General features: G+C 43.3%; 1 long non-coding RNA gene across 1 annotated transcript; it reads right to left on the bottom strand.

The window, feature by feature from the left end:
• Positions 1-720: 720 nt before the first annotated feature.
• LOC143441199 (uncharacterized) lies at positions 721-21,123 on the bottom strand. The gene is made up of 3 exons (XR_013108428.1): positions 21,002-21,123; positions 4,272-4,543; positions 721-4,196 (listed from the first exon to the last, which is right to left on the bottom strand). It is a non-coding gene; the product is annotated as an uncharacterized LOC143441199 (long non-coding RNA).
• Positions 21,124-21,933: the final 810 nt, after the last annotated feature.

Here is a 21,933-nt window from a genome sequence, read left to right as displayed (position 1 = left end):
ATATTGAATTTCCAAGATTGCTTATGGGGAAATTTAACATAAGTATGAAAATTATACACTGACCAAGAGAACAAAAAGTATTAAATATGTATGTATGTATGTATGTATGTATATATATACATTATAAAAGTTACAAATTATATATATGTACATATATATATAATTTGTTTGTAACTATTATAATATCATAACTTTAACCAGAACTAAGTTATTTTTTTTTTTTTGGTTCCTGGAGCCCAACACAGATTTTTTTGAGCACTTACTTTGAGCATGACCCTGTATCTGCCATCAGCTTGCACAACTAATACACACTCCTGAAATGGGTTTACAACAGATGGTATCATATCACTGATGTAAGGTTAGCTTGTAGTTTAAAGAGATCCTGGGGTCTGGATTGGTAGAATACTTGACTAACATGTACAAAGCCCTGGGTTCGATCCCCCACACAGCACAAGCTGGATGTGATGACATATACCTATAATACAGCACTGGGAAAGTAGAAGTCCCCATAGTTTCATAGAGCCACCATTTATTGACCATCAATATGTGGTACAGGACTGTGCTCGGATTTGTTTTGTTTTGTGTGCAAAATATTACTTCATCTGATCAAAAGTTCAAAGTTATTCTCAGCTATATAATGAGTTTAAGGTCAGCCTTCAGATACACACCCACCTACACACACACACACACACACACACACACACACATTTCATCTCTTTCCTGAAACAAAACACCCTTGAATTTCAGTAGCTTGATACAAGAGTTTACTTCTATCTCTCCTGATTGAAAACAGGTTTCCCTGGGTGACTCTGAGACCAGCATCCTTCCAGGTTGAGGCTCTCACATCCATTAGAACTTAAATCTTCTGTTTCCAGTATATAAGCAAGAGGCAGTGTAGTGGGCCCAGTTGGAGGTTATTGTGCCACGGCTCTGAGAAGGGCATGCATCACTGACCAGAAGTAGTCGAAACCAGCTGAACTTCAGGAAAGCTGGGATGGGTGACCTACCCGGTTGCCAGAGGAAAGAGAAATTAGTCAATGAAAAACTGGCTCATTTCTGCCCAGAGTCCTGATGTTTCTGACATGGCTTTCATAAAGAAGAAAATGTTATTTACATATTCTAATCATATCGTGGAAGATTTCGATTAAGCAGTGCCTCTGTAAATTATCTTAATCTTTAAGTGTCTTCATTGACTTAATCTTCAAACAGCAAACCAACCATTAAAAACAGGAAAATCATTCTTACTAAATTACTTTCATACCCCCAGTTGTCATTTCATTGCTTATTTTGAGAAGATGGCCCATGTCCATTACCAAGTACCATGGCTGCTGAAGTACAATCACAAAGTGTAAGCATTGTTAGAAAAGACTAGTGGAAAAGCACAAATATCTTCTCTAAGTAGAATTAAATAAGAAAGACTAACTTAGCCAGGCGGCGGTGGTGGCGCACGCCTTTAATTCCAGCTCTTGGGAGGCAGAGGCAGGTGGATTTCTGAGTTCGAGGCCAGCCTGGTCTACAGTTCCAGGTCTGAGTTCCAGGACAGCCAGGGCTACACAGAGAGACCCTGTCTCAAAAAACAAAACAAAACAAAACAAAACAAAACAAAACAAAACAAACAGAAAGAAAGAAAGAAAAAAGAAAGAAAGAAAGAAAGAAAGAAAGAAAGAAAGAAAGAAAGAAAGACAGACTAACTTGAACTGTTTTCAAATAGATTTTGAAGTGGAGAGCTACAAACAAATAGAAAAATAAGTGTCTCCCAAAGTGTCATATTAATGACAACTTTACATCACTGGCCAACAGGAAGATATTCTGAGAAATGTATGGTTAGGCCACTGTATCATTATGCAGACAGCACAGGGTTTGTTTACACAAACTAGGGAGACCACGATGTCACTAATTGACACAATCTGGAGATGACTGTCAGACATTTGAGCCACCATTGATTGACCATCAATATGTGGTATGGGACTGTCCTCAAATTTGTTTTGTTTTGTGTGCAAAATATTACTGAAGATGTAGCTTTAGACAATGTAAATTTACTATTTCTGTAAGGTGCTGGGCTCCAGGGAAGCACCTATACACTGCTCAGGGGGTGAGAAAATGCAGCCCAAAGTGTGGAAAGCTGAAATTGGCTTTCCTAACTCCCAGGCATCCAATCTCTGCTAGAAACCATGCAGAGGAGGAGTCGGGAAAGGAGAATTGGGGGTCCATGGGCCTATGATGAGGAACCCAAGGCTGGAGGTTCCCATACTCTTGGACATCCAGACACCACTGGGTCATGGGGAGTTGGGAATGGAGTTTCGTCCTTGGGCTGAGGAGCCCAGGGGTCCAGGAGAGAGTAACTCTGGCCTAGCTCATAGATGATTGTCCTTAGAGCTAGGAGGGGCCTTCTGCAGGAGACTTAGACAGCACAGCTCTGTAGGAAGAGGCTTTCTCCATGCTTCCCAAGGCAGTTCTTGATGAGAGAGACAATCCTTGCTTCCAAACTGTTTATTGATTTTTTTTATAGTAAAAAATGGGTGCATACTACCTCCTCAGAGTGGACCAGAGATTAAATACCTTTTGCAGGAAGGAATGTCTGTAAAGGGAAGCTTATTGGATGAACCCTCAGGGCCTCTAGATACCTCATTAGTATGGAAAACTCTGTTCTGGGCTATGTGACCTACGTGAGGAGTATGGTCATGTGTTCTAGGCCAGGAATCTAGTAGGGAGTAGAGAAACGCCTACCATCTCAGGTGGGTGCCTGGTGCCAGGGTCTCTGAACCCACTCAGTCTTACCAAGTTCCTGGCACAGTCCACTGCCCCACAAAATAGTTCTCTGAAGGCAGATCTGTAGAGGTATCTTAACCTTGGCTTCTTCCTGTCTCCCTTTCTCTGTTTCCTGTCTGCCATCAGCCTCCTCCTATATGCACTTTTTGCCATCATGTTCTGCCTCACCAGAATCAGTGAAGCTACAAACCATGGAAGTTATGAACCCAAATAAATCTTTCCTTCATTGGGTTGTCATAGTGATGAGGGAAGTGACCAACATATAAGGCATTGATTGGGCTTCACTTATTCTTCTTTGAAGTTCAGGGTCTTCTGAGCTCGTTCAGGTCATTGGTAGAATCTATTCCTTGCTGGAAGTAAGCTGCAGTCGGCATCAGCGCCTAGAAACCCAGCATAGTACTTTATCATATCATAGCAACCTACACATGTAAAGCCAGTAGCTATGGCAGAGTCTTAGCCAAATCCAGACATAGGGGTGTGCAGCAGGATACTTATTCTGCTACATTGTATTTGCAGTGGAGCTCAATGATTAGGCAGTAGAAGAGGTGGAGCTGGGAGAAGAGAGGAAGGGGAGGGGAGAAAGAGAGGAAGGGGAGGAGAAGAAGGAAGCTATCAGCCATGGAGAACCACGGGATGGGTCAAAAGGTGTCCTGGGTAGCAAATTCTATCAAAAGGTTAGATGTTGGGTAACAACTCTAATTGTGTGAGCATCTTGTTGATTGAGCATTTCTAAATATATAAATCGTTTAGATAATCATTAAGCTTTAAGGGTCTCATTTCTACTGGGTACTGCAAGGATGGTGGGTATTGTCGGGGGTTCAGCCGAGCTTTTGGATGCAGCATGGTGGATTGGCAGAGTCATCCCCCACTCTGGCGTCTTGAGGGTGCTCGGGGCCTGCACATCTAGCTAGCCTGAGCCCCAATCAGAGCCAAGGAGCAGCAGGAACATGGTGGCTGCCCAGGAACAAGCCAGATCGGGTGCCATTTTTAAAATATCACCCCCACAAGGGTGACAGCACATTATGACAATATTCTAACCCATACATACTCCAGGGATCAGGAACCTCAGAAGCTGAAGTTGGCCCAGCAAGATGAGAAATGGAGAGGATAACGGAATACAGGAAATAAGGAAGCAGTTACTGAGAGTTCCTGGAGGATCAGCTGGATTAAAGCTAGAGCACAGGAGGCACTGTCAGGGAGTAGAAGAAATGAAAATGACATGAAGGGGCAGGTATGCAGAAAGATGCTTTGATAAAGCCTGTTACTGTATATGCTAACCTAAAAAATAACTTTGGAAACTGTGTAAAACAAGTTAAAGAAGCTGGCTTACCACACTGCAGTTCTAGTTTTGAACCGCCAAGATGACGGTTAGATCCATCTTCAGAATACAGGAGAAGCTGACACCAGTGTGCCTCTGCAGAACAGAACTAGGGGCAGGGATGTCTCAGCCTTTGGTTCATTGGTCTTGTTTGAATAATTTCAGCATCAAGTATAATACCTACCCAAATGATGTCATAAGTGGGATTTAGAATAGCTGTTCAAGCTGACCTGGGGAAGGAGTCCACGAATAGGCAACAGTCATGCCCAGTGCTGTTACTACTGCAGGATGGTGCATAGCTTTGCAGAGGTCTCTCCCTGAGAGAGTTCGCCTGAGTCTAGTGAGACTCATCAAGCTTGAACAAGCCAGGAAGATGGTTCATCTGATTTTCCCTGGAAATCATCCAGATTTGGCCTGCTCCCTCCAGGCAACTCCTCCTAAGCCCGTGACTGAAGCCTGAAAGACAAAACAAAATAGGAAACTAAATCAACAGTTGCTGTGTCCATCTGTCACTTGACCAATGCTAGCCAAGAAATGCCTCAAGTGGTCAGGAACCTCACTAAATACTCTGGCTTCCTAGTCATGTGGTCCTTAAGTGCAATGATTTGTTTGAATCTTTCCCCCCCCCCCCTTTACAACTTTGAAGTACTTCTCAATAATATCCCATTGAACTCGGCTGATCTTAGACAACACGTGTCCTGGCCACAGCTTTGCTTATCTTATTCTCATCTCACTGCTAGCCTGGTAGGGGATGATACCAAGAGTGGATATGATACCACAGCTTTGCTCTCAGACACTGATGGGGGTGAGAGACAGGCTTTGGGCGGTGAGTTAAGGAGGAATGAGACAGGCCTGTAAAGTGAGGTGAGGCGAGGAAGAATTGGTGAAGGGGATAGAGATGCACAGCTCCCACAGTGGGTATTGCATGATTCCCATCCCTAAGGGAATCAAGATGATGTGGGGTTAACTCCCACTCCAGCAACATGGATCCTGGGACTTCCCACTCGCTACCCTCAGCCTGGATAGGAAAATGGCTCCTAAAAAGAGGTCAGTTTCCTAACACTTGAGACCAGCACTCATAATGAGCCAGAAAACATCCCAGCAGAGAGCCAGTGTTTGTAGGCAAGCTTTGTGGTCAGCGTGTGCTGGGGAACAGCGTCACAACAGATGCTACACCTTCCATCTGCTAATTAATACCTTTGGTTTGTTTATAAATACACAGGTTCAGGCTTTAGTTTTCAGGACTGAGGAGACAGATCAGTGGGTAAAGTGCTTGTTATTCAAGTCTGAGGGCCTGAGTTTAGATGCTAGCACCCTTGTTAAAAGCCGGGCATGGTGGTACTGACCTGATATATCAGCACTGGGGAAGGCAGAGAGAGGCAGGAGAATCCCAGGGATTAATTTACCAGCCCGTCTAGACAATTGGTGAGCCCCAAGTTGAGTGAGAGATCCTGCCTCAAAAAAATAATATAAAGAACTATAGAGGAAGGCGTCCTCTGGTCTCCTCCTCTCACTTCTACACGTGCATATATGGACACACACACACACACACACACACTTTTGTTGTTGTGTTTGGGAAGGTGTTTTATTTTGAGGGAGGTTGTCTTGAGGTTTTTTTTGTTTTGTTTTTGTTTTTGTTTTTGTTTTTTGAGACAGGGTGTTATTATATAACACAGGTCAGCTTCAAACTTGCCATCAGCTTGCCTAGTGCTGGGGTTACAAGTGTTCACCACCACGCTCAAGAAGAGATGGTTTAACAGCAACTGTTAAGGGTTATTCTGATGGAAGAAACTGTTTCTAGAATTTTCAATGAGCCCAGTGGCAGAATTAGCAGAAAGGAGTCCCTTTGAGAACACACTGCCACTACAGTGGGAGACCAACCCTCAGAGTTTCTGTTTTAATTGCACAGAAATGAGAAGGGGCTTGAGCAAAGCCTGCATTCAGTGATTCTGAAGATGGCAGGGCAATGTTATGGGGAAGTGATAGTAGAAATGGTGGCTCTGTGGGTCATCTAAGACACTGATCCTGACCCTGGGTTGCACAGCGTGGGGTAGGGAGGACCCCCAGGCTCTTTCTCTTCAACCTGCCAATCCAGGTAAGGCACAAGTGCACACAGCTGTCAAGACAAATCCTAGCTGCTAAGTCGGAACAAAATAAGGCTGTCAGTCATCCTGCCTGAATGAAACATGGTCCAAAAAGTACCACAGGCACAAAATGTCATGGTGTCATTGCCTGATAAAGTCCCCTGCACTCCCGTAGACAATCTCCACCACATCCTATGACACCTCTGTTGCCTGGACAACTATGTCTTGGGCCAGCTGCTCTTTTAAAGGCATTCTCTGTAACCTTGAGCAATAATGTGTGGTCACAAAAGTCATTTTGTGAGGTTACAAAAGTCATTTCTATAGACAGCTCATTATTAAGACATTTCACAGGGCTAGGTGTTAACCCTAGGACATCTCTTCTCTCCCCAGTTCTCACAGCGTTTTGCAGCCCACCATGATGAGCTCTGTAGACAAGCCCAGGGCACCAGCAGCTTCTCTGTTTTAAAGGTAATAAAACCACTTGCCAGAGAAAGCACAAAGTGCTCTTGGGATTGGAGGCAGCCTTACTGCCCAGTGGCAATAAGTGAGATAACACTAGAAATCTTACTACGAGAGGGGTGCCTGCAACATTCACTGTAATGAATACACTAGAAATAAGTCAAAGTCACCTAAGCAGAAGCCTGGACCTACCAGCAGGTTCAAAATCTAGAGCCTACAAGCAGCTAAAATAAATCCCACCCAGAGAATTCTTGGTTTATCTGGCCCTTTCCTTGGGTCTTAATCAATCATTAAGTTTTCTCTGAGTCAAACAAGTCTCCTCATTATGATCTTCCCATAAAACCAACTTCCGGTTGCTCTGGGAATGGTGGATAATGGCCCCTGATATGTGGACATTTGAATGCAAACTGATAAAAATCAGAATTTCTGTTCGCGATGGATATTAAAAATACCAAACTTTTATGATTTTTTTTGAATGTTAAGCAGCATCCCCAGGGTTGAGGCGACCCTGAGGCGTGTGATACGGTGAGCAGAAGAAAGGCAGGGTAAATGTCCTCGCGTCTTGCATCTTTAATAATTTGCCTGTTTGGCCAACAACCGGTGTGGTCTGCTCACATGCAGCCCACCCAGCCCCAGTGTTAGCGTAAATAGCTCATTGGCAATAGTTTTCCAAGGGCTTTTGTCAACCCACAGTCAATCTGCCTGCACAGAGCTTCACAAGAGAAATGGTGTGGCCAACCAACTTCCATTTGGGAATCTCTCCGGACACGATTAATCTAAACTTGAGAACAAAAGCATTCATATTTGTCTCTGTATGACAAGGATTACCACCATTGAAATCTTTATTATCCGCTTGTCACTTTCTTTCCTACTTAATCTCTCTTGTTCAATGGGCCCCTCTTATTTTCTTTCCTGTAAGCAACAGGAGACACCCCCCCCCACCTCCTTTTAAAGAAACGCAGAGTTAAAAGGGCAGCCCAGCTTGACCACCTGGATGGATGGGGGCACTGTCCACCCAGCACCCTGCCAGTAGCCAGCTGTGACATTATATGCTGCCAGCTTTGTTAAGGACTTGCTTGCAGGATTGTCCTGACTCTGTGGACAACCACCCCCTACCCTGCCAATGTCCCAGTCTGATTGTCTTCAACTTTTCTTGTTCAGTGCTGTTTTGCACATTATTAAGCATGGGGAGTCTGTTAATCACAGTTCATGTCCTGTGTAAGGCCACACAGGGGAGGCAGAGATGGGTGGGGAGGCCCGCTGACAGGGCTGAATGTCTTGTGGTAGGGTGGCCTATTCACACTCCTAACGAGATCATTACCAGTAACTAAATACAAACCTGGCCTCGTGACCCTCTGGGGATGGAGAAGGGAGGGCTGCAGGATATCTATGCTGTCTCAAAATCCCGCTCAGCTGCCTTCTGGCTGGAAGTTATTCCTGAGGTCAAAAGATCCCTAGCCTTGTTCTGGATTTCCCCAAGCCTCAAAGTATCTAAGCAGCATCCCTGGTGAGTGTTGCGTTCTGTCTGCCCAGCCCAAAACTTCAGATAACTGTTGTGTCTGCTTTCTGGGACCACCTTGGGGTTGGCTTGGAGGTGGCCCCACCCTAGCCAGCCTTCCCACAGCTCTCAGCAGAGCCTGGAGGTCAGATGAGTAGCCCCCAGTCATTAGACCAGGCCAGGCACTGCTCCAGACTGGGTAAGTGAGGCATGCAGAGGTGAGGACTTAATGTTGTTGCTTACAAACCTCTGCCCTCCTTGGGTAGCCTGTTTTATCAGTGTTCACTGAGCCTGTGGTAGCTGGGACTCACACTCATGAACAAAAAGTAAGCAAACATGTAAAAATGTATCATCGCGTGAGCTGTCTGTGAAGGCTAGTATGCATTGGTGTGTGTGAACGTGTGAATATGTGTGTGCACATGTAGATATTTTTATGCACAAGTGTGGGAGAGTACATTTGGTTTTGTGTACACGTGAGTGTATTGCTATGTTTGTGCAAATGTGTGTGAGTGAACGCATGCAAGTGTGGCTGTGAGTGTCTTTGAGATCATACAAGGCGTGAGTGTGTATGTGAACAATAATACGTTAGTGCGTATGTGAGCATGATAACATGGCTCTTGGTAAGATGTAAGTATGTATGAGTGTGCCATAAATGAGTGTAAGCAGAAGAGGCATCTATATGTATATGGATAAGTTTATGTGTGTAAATGTATTTAATGTGTATATGAATAAATGATCATGTATAAGCCCTTATGTAGATACATGAGAGAACCTACATATGGGTGAATTTGTGCATGTTTGCATCTATAAGAGTGTATGCATGCATCTGAGCATGCATGTGACGCAGGAAAAAGTCACCAGTTACTGAATGTCCAGTGATAAAGGACCCACAGGACCGTTCTGGGTGATAACACGGCTCTCAGTAAGATGTCGGGAATTCAGATCCCTGTAGCAAGTGGAGCTTGGTGACCAACTGCTTCTTGTTAGCTACAAAAGAAACTATGGTACTCCAAGCAAAGAAACATCTTAAGTTTGCAAAGAAATACATTTATCCAGCTGTACTATGTTTAAAGCCATTTGTTGTGGTAGATTCCCAAACCAAACCCTAGAAAGAACATTCAAATTCCCTTCTACCTTCCTTGAGAATGTGAGGATGTTGTCACAGAAGCCTGCTCGCATCCACTCTTCAGGTTAAAATCCAAGTCTGACCTAATGGAACTGACTCTTTCTGGTGTGTTTTTAGATTTCTTTTTCCTTCAAAGCAAACATCTCCTTTAAAGGCATACCAAGATAGATATACATGCACAGGGCCTGCAGACCTCCCAGAGAAAATTTTCTTACTGGGTTCCCTGTATTTTTAAGGGCATTATGTCCAGTGGGACCCAGAGATGTTTAATGATACATTTAAGCCCTGATGTATTTGAACGGTAATAATCTATAAAAAGAGGGGGTGTGGCTTGGAGGAAACGCTGGAGGCGGAAGTACATAGCTGCAGATAGAGCTGCTGGCTTCCTAGCAACGACCCTGCACAGATCGGGCAATTGGACCCCAACTGGACACAAGAGGCTGAGCTCTGATATGAGCTGTGAGTAGTTGATAATACTCTATTTAAAGAAAATAATCAAAGGAAGTAGACTTGGGTTTGAATGTTTTCTTTCTTTTCCTTCCCAATTTGAAAGAGGGCCACCACACTCCCAAGCTCCTGCAGGTGTGGGGTGACTGGAGGTGGGCTTTTTTCCCTGGCAAAGGCACACACAGTGTTTGTGGTCCTGGCTATCTCACTTCTAATCAGACCTTTTCCTGATTCACATCCATACTCAGACCATGCAAACTCACTAATAGATGCAAACATGGACATGTTCACACATATGCAGTGATGGCTCCCCTTCCCTCTTCCTCTCTTTCCCTCCCTTTCCCCCTGCTTTCCTCCCTTCCTCCCTTCCTCCCTTCCTCCCTTCCTCCCTTTCTCCCTTCCTCCCTTTCTCCCTTCCTCTCCTTTCTTGGAACAATTCTTACAATCGGGCAGAAAGGAGACACAGAGCCCCTTGCAGGAGTGGTAGCGGCCCTAAGGCTGGGTCACTCCATTTGTTCTGTATTTGTTTGTTTGTTGTTGTTTTTATTTTCATCTCATGTGTGCTGGTGTGCTGAGAAGAAGTCCCCGGTGACCATGGCCAGCCCTCTGCCTACAGCTTGACTCAGAGAGATGTCTGACATGATCATCTCAGGGCTCACACAAAGCAAGGCTTGGGACTCTGAAACTGAGGGCACCCCCCGGGTGCTGGGTATTGTGATGCCTGTCCAAGCCTTCATTATACGGAGGAAAACCCATCTTCTCAGTCATGTATACACAGAATTAATTTGATATCCCCCCTTGGGCATTTCATTGTCAGCAGGGTGCTGTCTAGCTACCATTTACAGAAGGAGAAGATGAGCCCATGGATAAAATGACCCCAGTAATTTGATTTCTCTGGACCAGACTCAAAGCTGTGAAGCCTGAGACTGGCTACTTTATAAACTGGTGCAAGGTCATGGCTCTGATTTAAACTGGCCAGCACCAAAGGCATGGTCCCCAGTGCAGCCCTGTTCAGAGATGGGACCTCGTGGGGCTGATCCATGAGGATCTGACTTTATCAACAGAATCCATAATGGGTAATTAGAAAGTCACAGAAGTTTCAGGAGGTGGAGCCTAATTGACAGAACTGGATTCTTGAGGACATGTTCTTGAGGACTATATTTTATCCCCATCTTCCTTCTTTCTCTGAGATCCCCTGCAGCTGGGGTAAATAGCTTAGTCTCACCACAGACTCTGCTCCAAGATATTCCACCTCACAACAGCCTCATGACCTTGACACAACCAAATGATGAAGAATAAAAACCTTTGAAACAATGTGCCAAGAATACATCTTCTTTTCTTTAAGTTGATTATCAGTAATTTTATCACTGCAACAGAAAGATGACCGCCATAGATGCTGGATAATAGGATGCCTTCCTCTCACTGTCAAGAGAGTCATCAACATTGCCCTCTTATATGTCATCGAAGGAAGCTGCTTGCTTGAGCCCTGTGCCTTCAATTGGACTAAATTGGGCAGAACTTAAACCTCCAACCCTTTCCTCCTCACGCTTGAACAAAAGAGTGGCTGCAAAGAGTAGCTTTCCCCAAGAAAACCTGGGAAAGAGGCATCATTCTTCATGGTTAATAGGGTGCTCTTAATTAATTCATTATTTTATGTGTATTGGTATTTTGTCTGCATGTATGTCTGTGGACCATGGATATCACAGAAGCCAGAAGAGGGTTTTGGATTCCCCAGAACTGAAGTTTCAAACAGTTACTAGCTCCTGTGTGGGTACTGGAAATTAAACCCAGTCCTCTGGAAGAGCCCTTAACCGCTGAGCTATCTCTCCAACCCATGGTGGCATTTTTAAAACATCAGGTTTACTTCCTCTAGAGTTGCCTGGCAACTGCTGAGGTAATAGATAAAAGTAAGATAAAGTAGAAAGTAAAAGTTTTCCACTATACCCTTTTTAAGTTTTACCATTAGGAATAAGACTTTTCATGATGAGAAAACACAATTTTCAGGCCCTGAGAACCTGAGTAGAATTTGGCCCATCTTTTTTAAGGATATAGCTTTGTCAACAAGGGTCTGTTATTGTATAACACACTTCTATTTACCCTCCTCAGTATTTAGTTAGTTTCTCCAGTGCCCCCAGGTTAGTCTCACCACAGGGCTTTTGCATTTGCTCTTTTCCTCCATATCTTCCCACGATTCTTTTCCCACTTTAGCCCAAATATCGGGAGGGAGAGAGAGACTATTAACTTTTTCTACTTCCTTATGTATGGGGCTAGGGTATATGTCTCGTGATCAACCGCATCCTCGAGTGCACAGTGCTTCAGCGTTAAGTATTTTGGTGGTGCGAACCTGAAATTCCAGTACTCAGAAGGAGCGGGAGGAAGAGAAAGTCAAGGTCATTTTTAAGTACACAGGGAGTTGGAAGCCAGCCTGGGCTACATGAGGCCCTGTCTATTTAAGATTGTGTACTCACAGTGACTCTTCATTAGCTACCAAATGTCTGCTGTGACCTTGGCCCTCCTGCTTATTACCCACACACTAAACCTACTTCAAGTTGTTCCTGTGCTAAGAACCCATAAAAACATTTTTTTTTTGCAAGAGCTTTGAAGGATCATTTTAAAAAGCTCAGTTTTACCAGGTTTCCCCTCATCTCTCCAGGGTTCTTTTTGCACAAAAGTGCCCTTGCCCATGCTGAGGAGGCTCGGAGGAAATGAAGCACTCCAAGCTGAGATAGGTTTGGACTCACCAGCCGTCCCTCCGCTTTCTCGTGGTTCTTCTATTCAGCTGAAGTGCAGTTTGCTTCTGTTTACCTTTAGCTTTAGGGTTTTTCCACATAGTCCCTTGAGAGTCATTCCGAGTACATAAAATTTAACATGGATCGAGAGTCCACCCCTCATCCTTTCCACCGATTCATAGCCTATCATCTCGCTCACCCTGTCCCATGAAGTGAATCTGGCTTCCAAGAGTCAATCTGGCTGGGTTCTCACTTAGTCTTCTGCTGCATAAAATTTTATAAATAAACTCACCTTTCCTACTCTTTAGCACATAAAGGAGACATTCTAAAAATACCCTTTTTAAATTTTATTTTCCACTGAAGTGTAAACACACTCCGCCTCAGTCCACATCATCTGCCTCTGCACTTTCACTGGTGCCTAGTACTCCCATTTATGGCCACACCAAGGTTTATTGAAATATCTTCCTCTATACAGTACTGAAAGGTGCTATGCAAGTTCTAAGGGAGGGAAGAAACCAATAGTCCTACCCTGCTGTGATGCTTATAAACCACAACAGTCATCATTACAGGATAATCTAGTGGCACTTCTATCTTGGCAGCAACCATAGCTCTCTAATTGGACCTAAGACTTGATTAGCAGGATGGAATCCATGCCTGGGTACTGGAAACCTTGCCAACTGCCTGGAACTGCAAGGTCATGAATCTTAGAGGAGACTCTACTACTACCACTAACTGCATTCTAAATATTTGTTCTTATATCCACAGGTAAGTGTGGCCCTCACTCATCAAAGAAAGTTCTCTTTGCAACAGAGACTACTATGAAAACCACAACCAGTCAACATTCAGAGAACAACTGGTCGTAGAGTGCCTGGCCACAGTTGATACATCTACATCACAACTCCAGAACCTGAGAGTCAGGAGATAGCACAGAACAGAGGGGTGGAAAGATTGTAAGAACCAGAGAACCAAGAAGTCTGTTGGGAGATTGTACCTCCTAGCTACACTCGTGGTACCTCAACAATATGGTTTCTTAATCAAGACCTAAGGAAATATACTAAAAGGCATGCTAACATGGGGAAATCTTATGGAGCCCCACCCCTAAACAAAGAATTATAGGCAACTAAAATAAACAGTCTTCCTTAGGGGTGAGCCCCCTCATTGTTTCTTTCCAATACTAAGTGGTCAGCCCTGAAATCATATACATACATAACACTAAATGGCTCAGCAGGTTGTCTTTATATGTTTATGCACATATATACATATATTATTCATACATATATACATCAGTAAGAAAGAAAAAGAGGTAATGAATTCAAAATGGGAAAATGATGTGATTAAATTTTAATTTTTAAAATATTCACTATGAAAAAAATGCTTTAGATGTTTTTTTGAAATATTTTGTAACTGTAAACAATGCTATAATGAACTGCCTTATACCTATGTGTGTTCACTGTTACACCATGAAAGGGATATGTTCAGAGTCAGTTCCTAAACTTGGTATTCCTTGGCTAGGGAACATTTGTACATGCAGTCTCACTGACTGCTTCCAAGATCCCCCATTCCAAGAGCCCTCATCATCTGAATTCTCATCAGTGTCTAAGGATATGTCCTCAACACAGTCTCACAATGCTTTGTATCACATAGACAAGTGATGTCTCTGCTTTCCATTAGCAGGTGTCTCAGTAAGGAAGAGGTTGAGCCGGTTTCAAAATATTCAGAAGCTTCTTGTTAAGAACTGTCTGTTCTTGTCCCTTTCTCTGTTCTAGGCAATGCTGCTTTTTCCCATTCAGTTATTAAGAAGTCTCCCTTTGGGGAAATAGGTGCTCTTGTGATATATGTTGAAATATTTGTATTCTATCAGGCAAATTTGTGAATATTTTTTATTCTATTTCTATTTGTCAATCTTTTCCTTCACTGCTTCTGGATTTTGAGGCACATTTAGAATTCCTCTTCTTGGCACCAAGTTATAAGATACTAGACATGTTTTCTATACATGTTTGTGTATCTTGCCATGTAGCCCAGGCTAGCCTGAACTCCTGTATGCTGCTCAGACAGAACTCAAACTATGATCCTTCTGCCACAGCCTCACAAGTGCTAAGAATATGTTTTCATTTTTTACTTTAGACTAACTCACCTGCAAAAGTTTTCTTGTGTATGATTACTTAGTTACTGTTCTAGTGATGTGAGAGATACACATAACCAATACACGCTATAAAAATAAGTCATTTCATTGGGGCCTTGTTTACAGTTTCAAAGGGTGAGTCCATAATCACTGTGTCAGAGAGCATAGAGGCAAGCAGATAGGCATGGTTGGAGCAATAGCTGAGAGCTCACAATCTGATCAACAAAGTACATGGAAGGCAGAGCAGGAGACTGGGCCTGGAGTGGGCTTTTGAAACCTCAGTGCGTACCCCCTAGTTATGAACCTTCTCCAATAAAGCCACACCTCCTAATCCTTCCCAAACAGTTCCACTAACTGTGAACCAAACATTCAAACATACGAGCCTATGGAGCCCATTCTTATTCAAATCTCCACAATGATGTCTCTAATTTTATTGTTTTTCCAAACTTATTTTCCAAAAATATGGTTGTCTCAGTTTATTAACTGAAACTCCTATTTTTTTCAGTATTTTTCATTCAATGTGTATCTGTGTGTAGTTGGGGAGACACTCATCTCATAATGTGCACATGAAGATCAGCTTCAGGGAGTCATTCCTCCCTCCATCTTGCCATGGCAAGAGTCTCCCTTGTTTCTGTTACTGTGAAGCTCCCTCCAGTCCCCACTCGCAACATGAACTATCCAAGACCACTAGTAACAGTGTTAAGTGCCAACAACAATCGTGTTTAACAGGAACATCAGCAGAGCACAGACAGATGAAGAGAATGGCTTGCTCCATGAAGGGTTTCCATGGGCTCTCCAGATAAGGTGGGTTAGAAACACAGCTAATAGAAGATGACCAAGACCGAATCATGAGTCTGAGGCTAGCCTGGGCTATACAGTATGCTTAAAACAAGCCTGAGCAATGTCAAAAAAAAAAAAAACTTCTTAAAACACCAAAGGCTACAGATAGATGTAACTCCATGAAGAGTATCTGCCTGGCATGTTCAAGACCCTTAGTTTGATTCCCACCACTACAAATAAAACTAGAGAGAAAGTAGCATGCGCCTGCAGCATCTGGCCTTGGAGGACATATAACATCCTCCTGCCATGACAATGACTGGTTACACTTGAAGACATCTGTAATAGCAGCAGGCCTTTGTTTGCTCAGGGTATGGGCATCTCTTCACTTTCTGGGACAGCATCTGAGTCCCTTGATCCATTTCAGCAAAGGCATCTCTGAAAGAATTGACAGATGGCAGCTTTGGAAGACGAGGTGATTTGGGCTTATTCTGCTACCCGAGTCTCTCCCATAGGTCAGAATCTTCCTTCATGATCTCCGCTAAATTTATCCAGAAGAATAGCAACGGCAATAGAACCTTGTGTCCTTGTGTGCCTGAGGATATCACCAGATGTGTAATTTTTTTTGATAACATCTCCTTTATTCTTGCTCAGTTAGTATATCCATTTTGCAGAGGCAGAAGCTGAAGCTCGGACAGAGTGTTACACGATACAGCTCTGGTAGATGCTGGAGTCAGTGTCGGGGCAGGGTTTGTACCCAGCCCTCACCTTCACTCTTATGGTGCCTACTCACCAGTAAGATAAGTTCTTAATTATCACGGTTTGATGAGCAAGATTTGAGTGATATGATGATATGATGTTGATTGATATGATGTTGAGTTTTCATTTGCTTACTTCATGACTTGCCAAAAAAAAAAAAAAATCAGTGGGGACTCCCCTGATTTGCTCCACAATTCTGGCTCACTACAACTCATCTCAGACACTACCCAACAGATGAGTCTAAAAGAAATAGACCCATTGAGCTGTCTAGATCATATCTTCATCAGTAACTGCTATGAGACTTTCAAAGGTAATGCAATATTAAAGAAGAAAGTGATTTTGTAGGTAGAATGGGTGCTGGTAATAGATTTAAAATGCAGAGAGTATGAGCTAGCTACGCTTTCAAAGTCCCAGGGTACAGCTGACTACTGTTAAATACAAAATGTCCTCCTGTCTCTAGCATTCATTTGCCAGTCACATTGTCATTTAAAAGTAGTCATTTTGAAAGCAGTAATTCACTCTCTACAGTCCTTCCTTAACACAATTTTCAGCCTGCAATTTAGATGATAGGAAAATTACAACCTCAGTGCACTATATTATGTGATATAAATGTTATTGCAATTAAGCCTGCTAGGAATACACACAGACACACACACACACACACACACACACACACACACACACACACACACCCCAAATACAACTGGCCTGCAATTTAGTCTAAGTAATTGTTTCCCTTACAGGGAAGGGACTTCTGTTATTCTAATAGAATATAGGGCCCAAACAAGTCTCAATGAGGAACCAAGCGACCAGGTTTGAACAGAACTGGAATGGCTGAAAGAAGTCTGAGTTTCACCTTTACTGGTCAGGACACGGGCAGATGGAGAGGGCCTCTGCCAGTGGAGCAGCTAGCTATTAAAGCTAGAAGTCAGAATGATCCAAGGTGCCTTCCCCACCTGCTCAAAGACAGTTGGCTTCCCATGCCTTGAAAGCTTTAGAAAACTCAATTCTGCAGTTGCCGAGACTCCACAGTGACTTTCTTGAATCAACAGATCAGACTTGGTTCTAGGCTGTCAAGATTATTCTTCAACTGTCCTCTTTGAAGGACACTTCTCTCCTCACTTATTTTATTCTTGACTCTGTTGTGTGAAAGCTGGATTCTTTTTTAATTTAATCATCTTACTCTCTGGTTCCAAAGCCTTCAAAGTCTCTCTTTCCAATGTCATGCTTTGTTGGGCTTGACACTCCTGGACATACCCTCCACTTATACTTTCTTCTGGGCATTCTTGGTTGGCTAGGCTGGGCCTCTGTCTCATCTAAAACCCCTATGGAGTATGTAAGTCATCCTCTTCTTCTGTCTGTGTTCTGCTGAGGTCTTTGCTAAATATATTTACTGTGGCACTTAATGCAGTTACCAATGATAACGACTGAGTGTCATTGGAAGTAGGGACTATGACAGAATCGGAGCTATTTCATTTCGGAGCATTGCTGCCATGTTAAAAAGAACTAGGCAATGCCAATGTAAGGTATAGTAGCTTGAATGGGGAATGGACCCTTTAGATCCTGTGCTGGCTAGTTTTATGGTAACTTGACACAGTCTAGAGTCATCTGCAATGAGGAAACTCCAATTGAGAAAATGCCTCCATAAGATTGGGCTGTAGGCAGGCTATTTTGTGGTTAGTGATTGATAAGGGAGGGTCCAGCCCATTATGGAGGGGAATATCTCTGAACTGACAGATTTGGGTTCTATAAGAAGCCAGACTGAAAAGGCTGTGAGGAACAAACCAATAAGCAGCACAACTCCATGACCTCTGCATCTGCTCTTGCCTCCAGGCTCTCTGGAAAAGCAGATAGTTCTCTTAACCTCTGAGCCATCTCTCCAGCTCCATTTTTTTTAAAAAGTGTCTACTGCTTTTTTCACAGGACCTTAGTTTGGCTTCCAGTATCACATCAGGCAGTTCATAACCACCTATAACTCCAGCCTCCAGCCTCCAGCCTCCAGCCTCTGGCTACCGTGAACACTTACCCTCATATGAACATACCACACATAGGCATACATAGCACTAAAATGTCTGCATTGCATTACCGAAAAGGAGAGGAGATGGTGGGAGGCTTCTACTCATATATCATTGTCTAAGCAATCACATGAGGATTCATAACTTGTAAGGGATGCTGGGAAATGTAGCCTCACTGTGCCAAGCTATACCCAGAAAAGAAGAGAAAACTTGGGGTGAGCTTGGGACGAACCTCACAATGACTTTTATTAAAAAGGAATTGGCATACTTACCGCAAAAGTCAATGTTTAAAGTCCCATAAAAGACAACCATGATGATAACAATGAATTCCCGAGTACTTACTGTATACCAGGCACTAGCCTCTGCATACCTTGTCTCATTTAAAAGAAATAAATTGCAATGTAGATATTATCTGGGGTTTTTTTCCACTTTGAAAATCCTAAAGCTTGGAGTGAGAAACAATTTGTTTGAGGTCACATAAGAGAATAGGAATTCGTATTTGCACCTCAGCTGTCATATCATTTTTCCAAAAAAACTTAACCTCCAAACAGAGTCTATGCAACACGATGAACTTGGGAATGCAGCAGTGTTACCTGTTAGAGGGTAGGAAGAACTTCAGCTGCATACCCGACTGTCCCCCTCACTTTACAGTTGAGAAATTGAGGACCACAGAAGAAGCAGTGCCTAGTTGACAGAGTCATTCTGGTATTTGGGCATTCTCAACCCAGTGTCAAGTTCAAAGCAGTAACAAACCTAGTAGAATAACCAATGGTTATGTTGCTCCAAGTTACGCTAAGAGTTAATTTCTAGAGTGATGAGCACATGTATCCATGCTTGCCCTTGCTGGGTTTTGTCCACCTGACATGAACACAGACATATCTGAGAAAAGTAAATTTTTTAATTCACTTTACCTCCTGCTCACTGCCCACCTCCTGGTTACCCCCTCCCATAATCCTTCCCCCACTCCTTCCCCTTCTCCCCTGAGCAGATGGGGGTACCCCTGGGTATCCCTCTACCCTGGAATATCAAGTCTCTGTGAGTAGATATATCCTCTCCCACTGAGGCCAGACAAGGCAGCCCAGCTAGTAAAACATACCCCACATACAGGCAACAGCTTTTGGGATAGCCTCCACTACAGTTGTTCAGGACCCACATGAAGGCCAAGCTGCACATCTGCTACATATGTGTGGGGAGGCTGAGGTCCAGCCCATGTATGTTCTTTGGTTGGTGGTTCAGGCTCTGAGAACCCCAAGGGTTCAGGTTAGTTGATTCTGTTGGCCTTCCTGTGGAGTTCCTATCCCCTTCAGGGCCCACAGTCCTTTTTCCTATTCTTCCATAAAAGTCTCCAAGCTCCATCCACTCTTTGACTGTGTGTGTCTGTATCTGTTTGAGTCAGTTGGTAGGTCTACCTCTCAGAGGATAGCCATGCTAGACTCCTGTCTGCAAGCATAACGGTATCATTAATAGTGTCATGGATTGGTGCTTGCCCATGGGATGAGTCTCAAAATGGGCCGGTTATTGGTTGGCCATTCCCTCTGTCTCTGCTCCATCCTCAATCCCTACACTTCTTATAGACAGGAAAATTTTTGGGTTAAAAGCCTTGTAAGTGGGTTGGTGTCTCTTTTACTCCCTCAGGGTTCCTGCCTGGCCACAGGAGCCAGCCTTCCCAGGATCCATACCCCCAAAGCTGTGAGTCACAGCTAAGGACACACCCATTGATTCTTGGGTGCCTCGGGTTTCCCTCTGAGAAGAGAGAATTTATATTGTGACAATGCCTTCATACGATTGGCCTGTAGTAAGTCTGTAGGGCATTTTTTTAAATTAGCAATTGATGTCAGAAGGCCCAGCCCATTGTGGGTGTTGCCAGCCATGGACAGATGGTCCTAGGGTACACAAGAAAGCAGGCTGAATAAGCCATGAGGAGCAAACCAGTAAGCAGTGTTCTGGCTTCTCCTAAAGTTCCTGCCTCCAGGTTCCCTCCCTGGCTTCCATGGAGGATGGATTACAAACTGTAAGCTGAAATAAACTCTTTCCTCCCTCAGTTGCTCTTGGTCACGGTGCTTTATTACAGCAATAGAAACACTAACATATTGCTAGACATTAAGCAGTTGCCTCTTTCAGTTTTGTTCTCTGCTGTATTCTTAATATAAACCACATTAAATAAACTGCATCTCCAAACATGGTAGAATACCAGTATTAATACAACACAATACTAATGCCCTGCATTTAGGAGACTGAGATAGAAAGATGACCTTCAGGTCAAGGCCAGCCTGATCTATAGAGTGAGCCTCTGTCTCAAAGACACAGAGAGATGGCAACGAGCTTTGACTTGGGTTTAGATGAGTTCTAACAAACCAAGGGCAAGCATCGTGGTTCTTGACGTGGGTCTCCATTTTCGCCATCAGAGTGGTGCTTTTTGTGCCCCGGTTGCCACCGTTCTGCCTTCCAACACAACACAGAATATAATATTGCTCTGCCTGTAAGTGATCTTAAGAGGATTTGTCCCAAGAAAAGCAGAAATACCTGCATAAATATCAGTCTCTACATCTGTTATTTTGCTATGGGTGAAAGGGCCCTTTTATACTTCAACCTTTAAAGCAATCTGATCATTTGTAAAAATGGCAGTTCATCTGTTAACCATTTTTTTGCCCTCCCTTCAAGCTTTTCTACCTTACCGGGTGGACTATGAAAGTTCCCCTTCTTCCTACGTGTTGTATAAATGCAGCACGTCTGAGCAAAGATACTACAGGGAAGAGATAGGGACACTCGGACAGACTGCCTCTCTTCTGGGCCCCTCCATTCTTCCAAACCAGGAGTCATTTTAACCTGACTTAAAGTAAAGCAGGTTTTCAAAGCTTTGAGAAATGCTATTAATTCTGTAAATTAGCCCTGGCTCACCTGTTTTGTCAATTAATCCACTGGCACGGAGCTCATTTGAATTCTGTTCAGACTTAGAAGCCCTTTGCTGCAGACAGAGGCGATGCACACTGCCAGAATGAACCGGCTGGGGTTTATTAGCTCGCTAGGCAATGTTTTCTGAGTGAGCGTATACGGTGTGAAAAGCCCAATTTTGATAATGGATGTGCCTCTCTGAGCTTTTAATTCCATGTTTAATTGGGCACAAAATTCAGGCTCTCAGATTTCGTGGAGGTGCTGGGCAGAACATTCAAACCAACGGTGTGATGAGTGGGTGGAGGGGGCGTCCAACTTCGACTCAATGACACCAAGGAAGCCCCCAACCGAAATCTATTGGTTTAAAGCATGTTTTAATGAACAGAAAATTACGAGGAATTGTCTTGATTGGGCTAAGTGCCTCACTGACAAGGAAGAACGTTAGAAAAACAAAAAGTAAACAGAGGCTTCCTGACTGTAGAGAAAGCTGGCAACTTTGAAGCCACTGGAGACTGGTGGATGGGGACTTCCTCCGCCACCTCAGCAGCGTCTGGACTCCACCTTTTGCTGAGAAGCCTTTTTGTAGCTCAAACCATCCTGAAAGGTCCCAGTTAAAACTCTCTTGGGCTGTGCAAAGTCTTTATGAAAAAAAAAAACCCAGAAAACAAACAAACAAAAAATGCATCCATGAATAGAGTTATGGATGGTGATGGATGCACAATTTTTGACAAATTATTTACCACAAGCCACCAGTTGGGAACCAATAATTCCACTTTTTTAATATGCCATTATATATTATGTATTATATGTTATACAATATATAATATGTATTTTATATTATATTATTTACATTTCTATATTATGTATAATATATTATGTATATGTGTATATAATATACATAATACAGTATATGTAATATACATAATATATTATATATT

This window comes from Arvicanthis niloticus, chromosome 2 (genome assembly GCF_011762505.2).
Source record: "Arvicanthis niloticus isolate mArvNil1 chromosome 2, mArvNil1.pat.X, whole genome shotgun sequence".
In the NCBI taxonomy this organism is placed as follows: domain Eukaryota; kingdom Metazoa; phylum Chordata; class Mammalia; order Rodentia; family Muridae; genus Arvicanthis; species Arvicanthis niloticus.
Note: the sequence above shows the minus strand (reverse complement) of the source record. Positions and strands in the feature narration are given on the sequence as shown.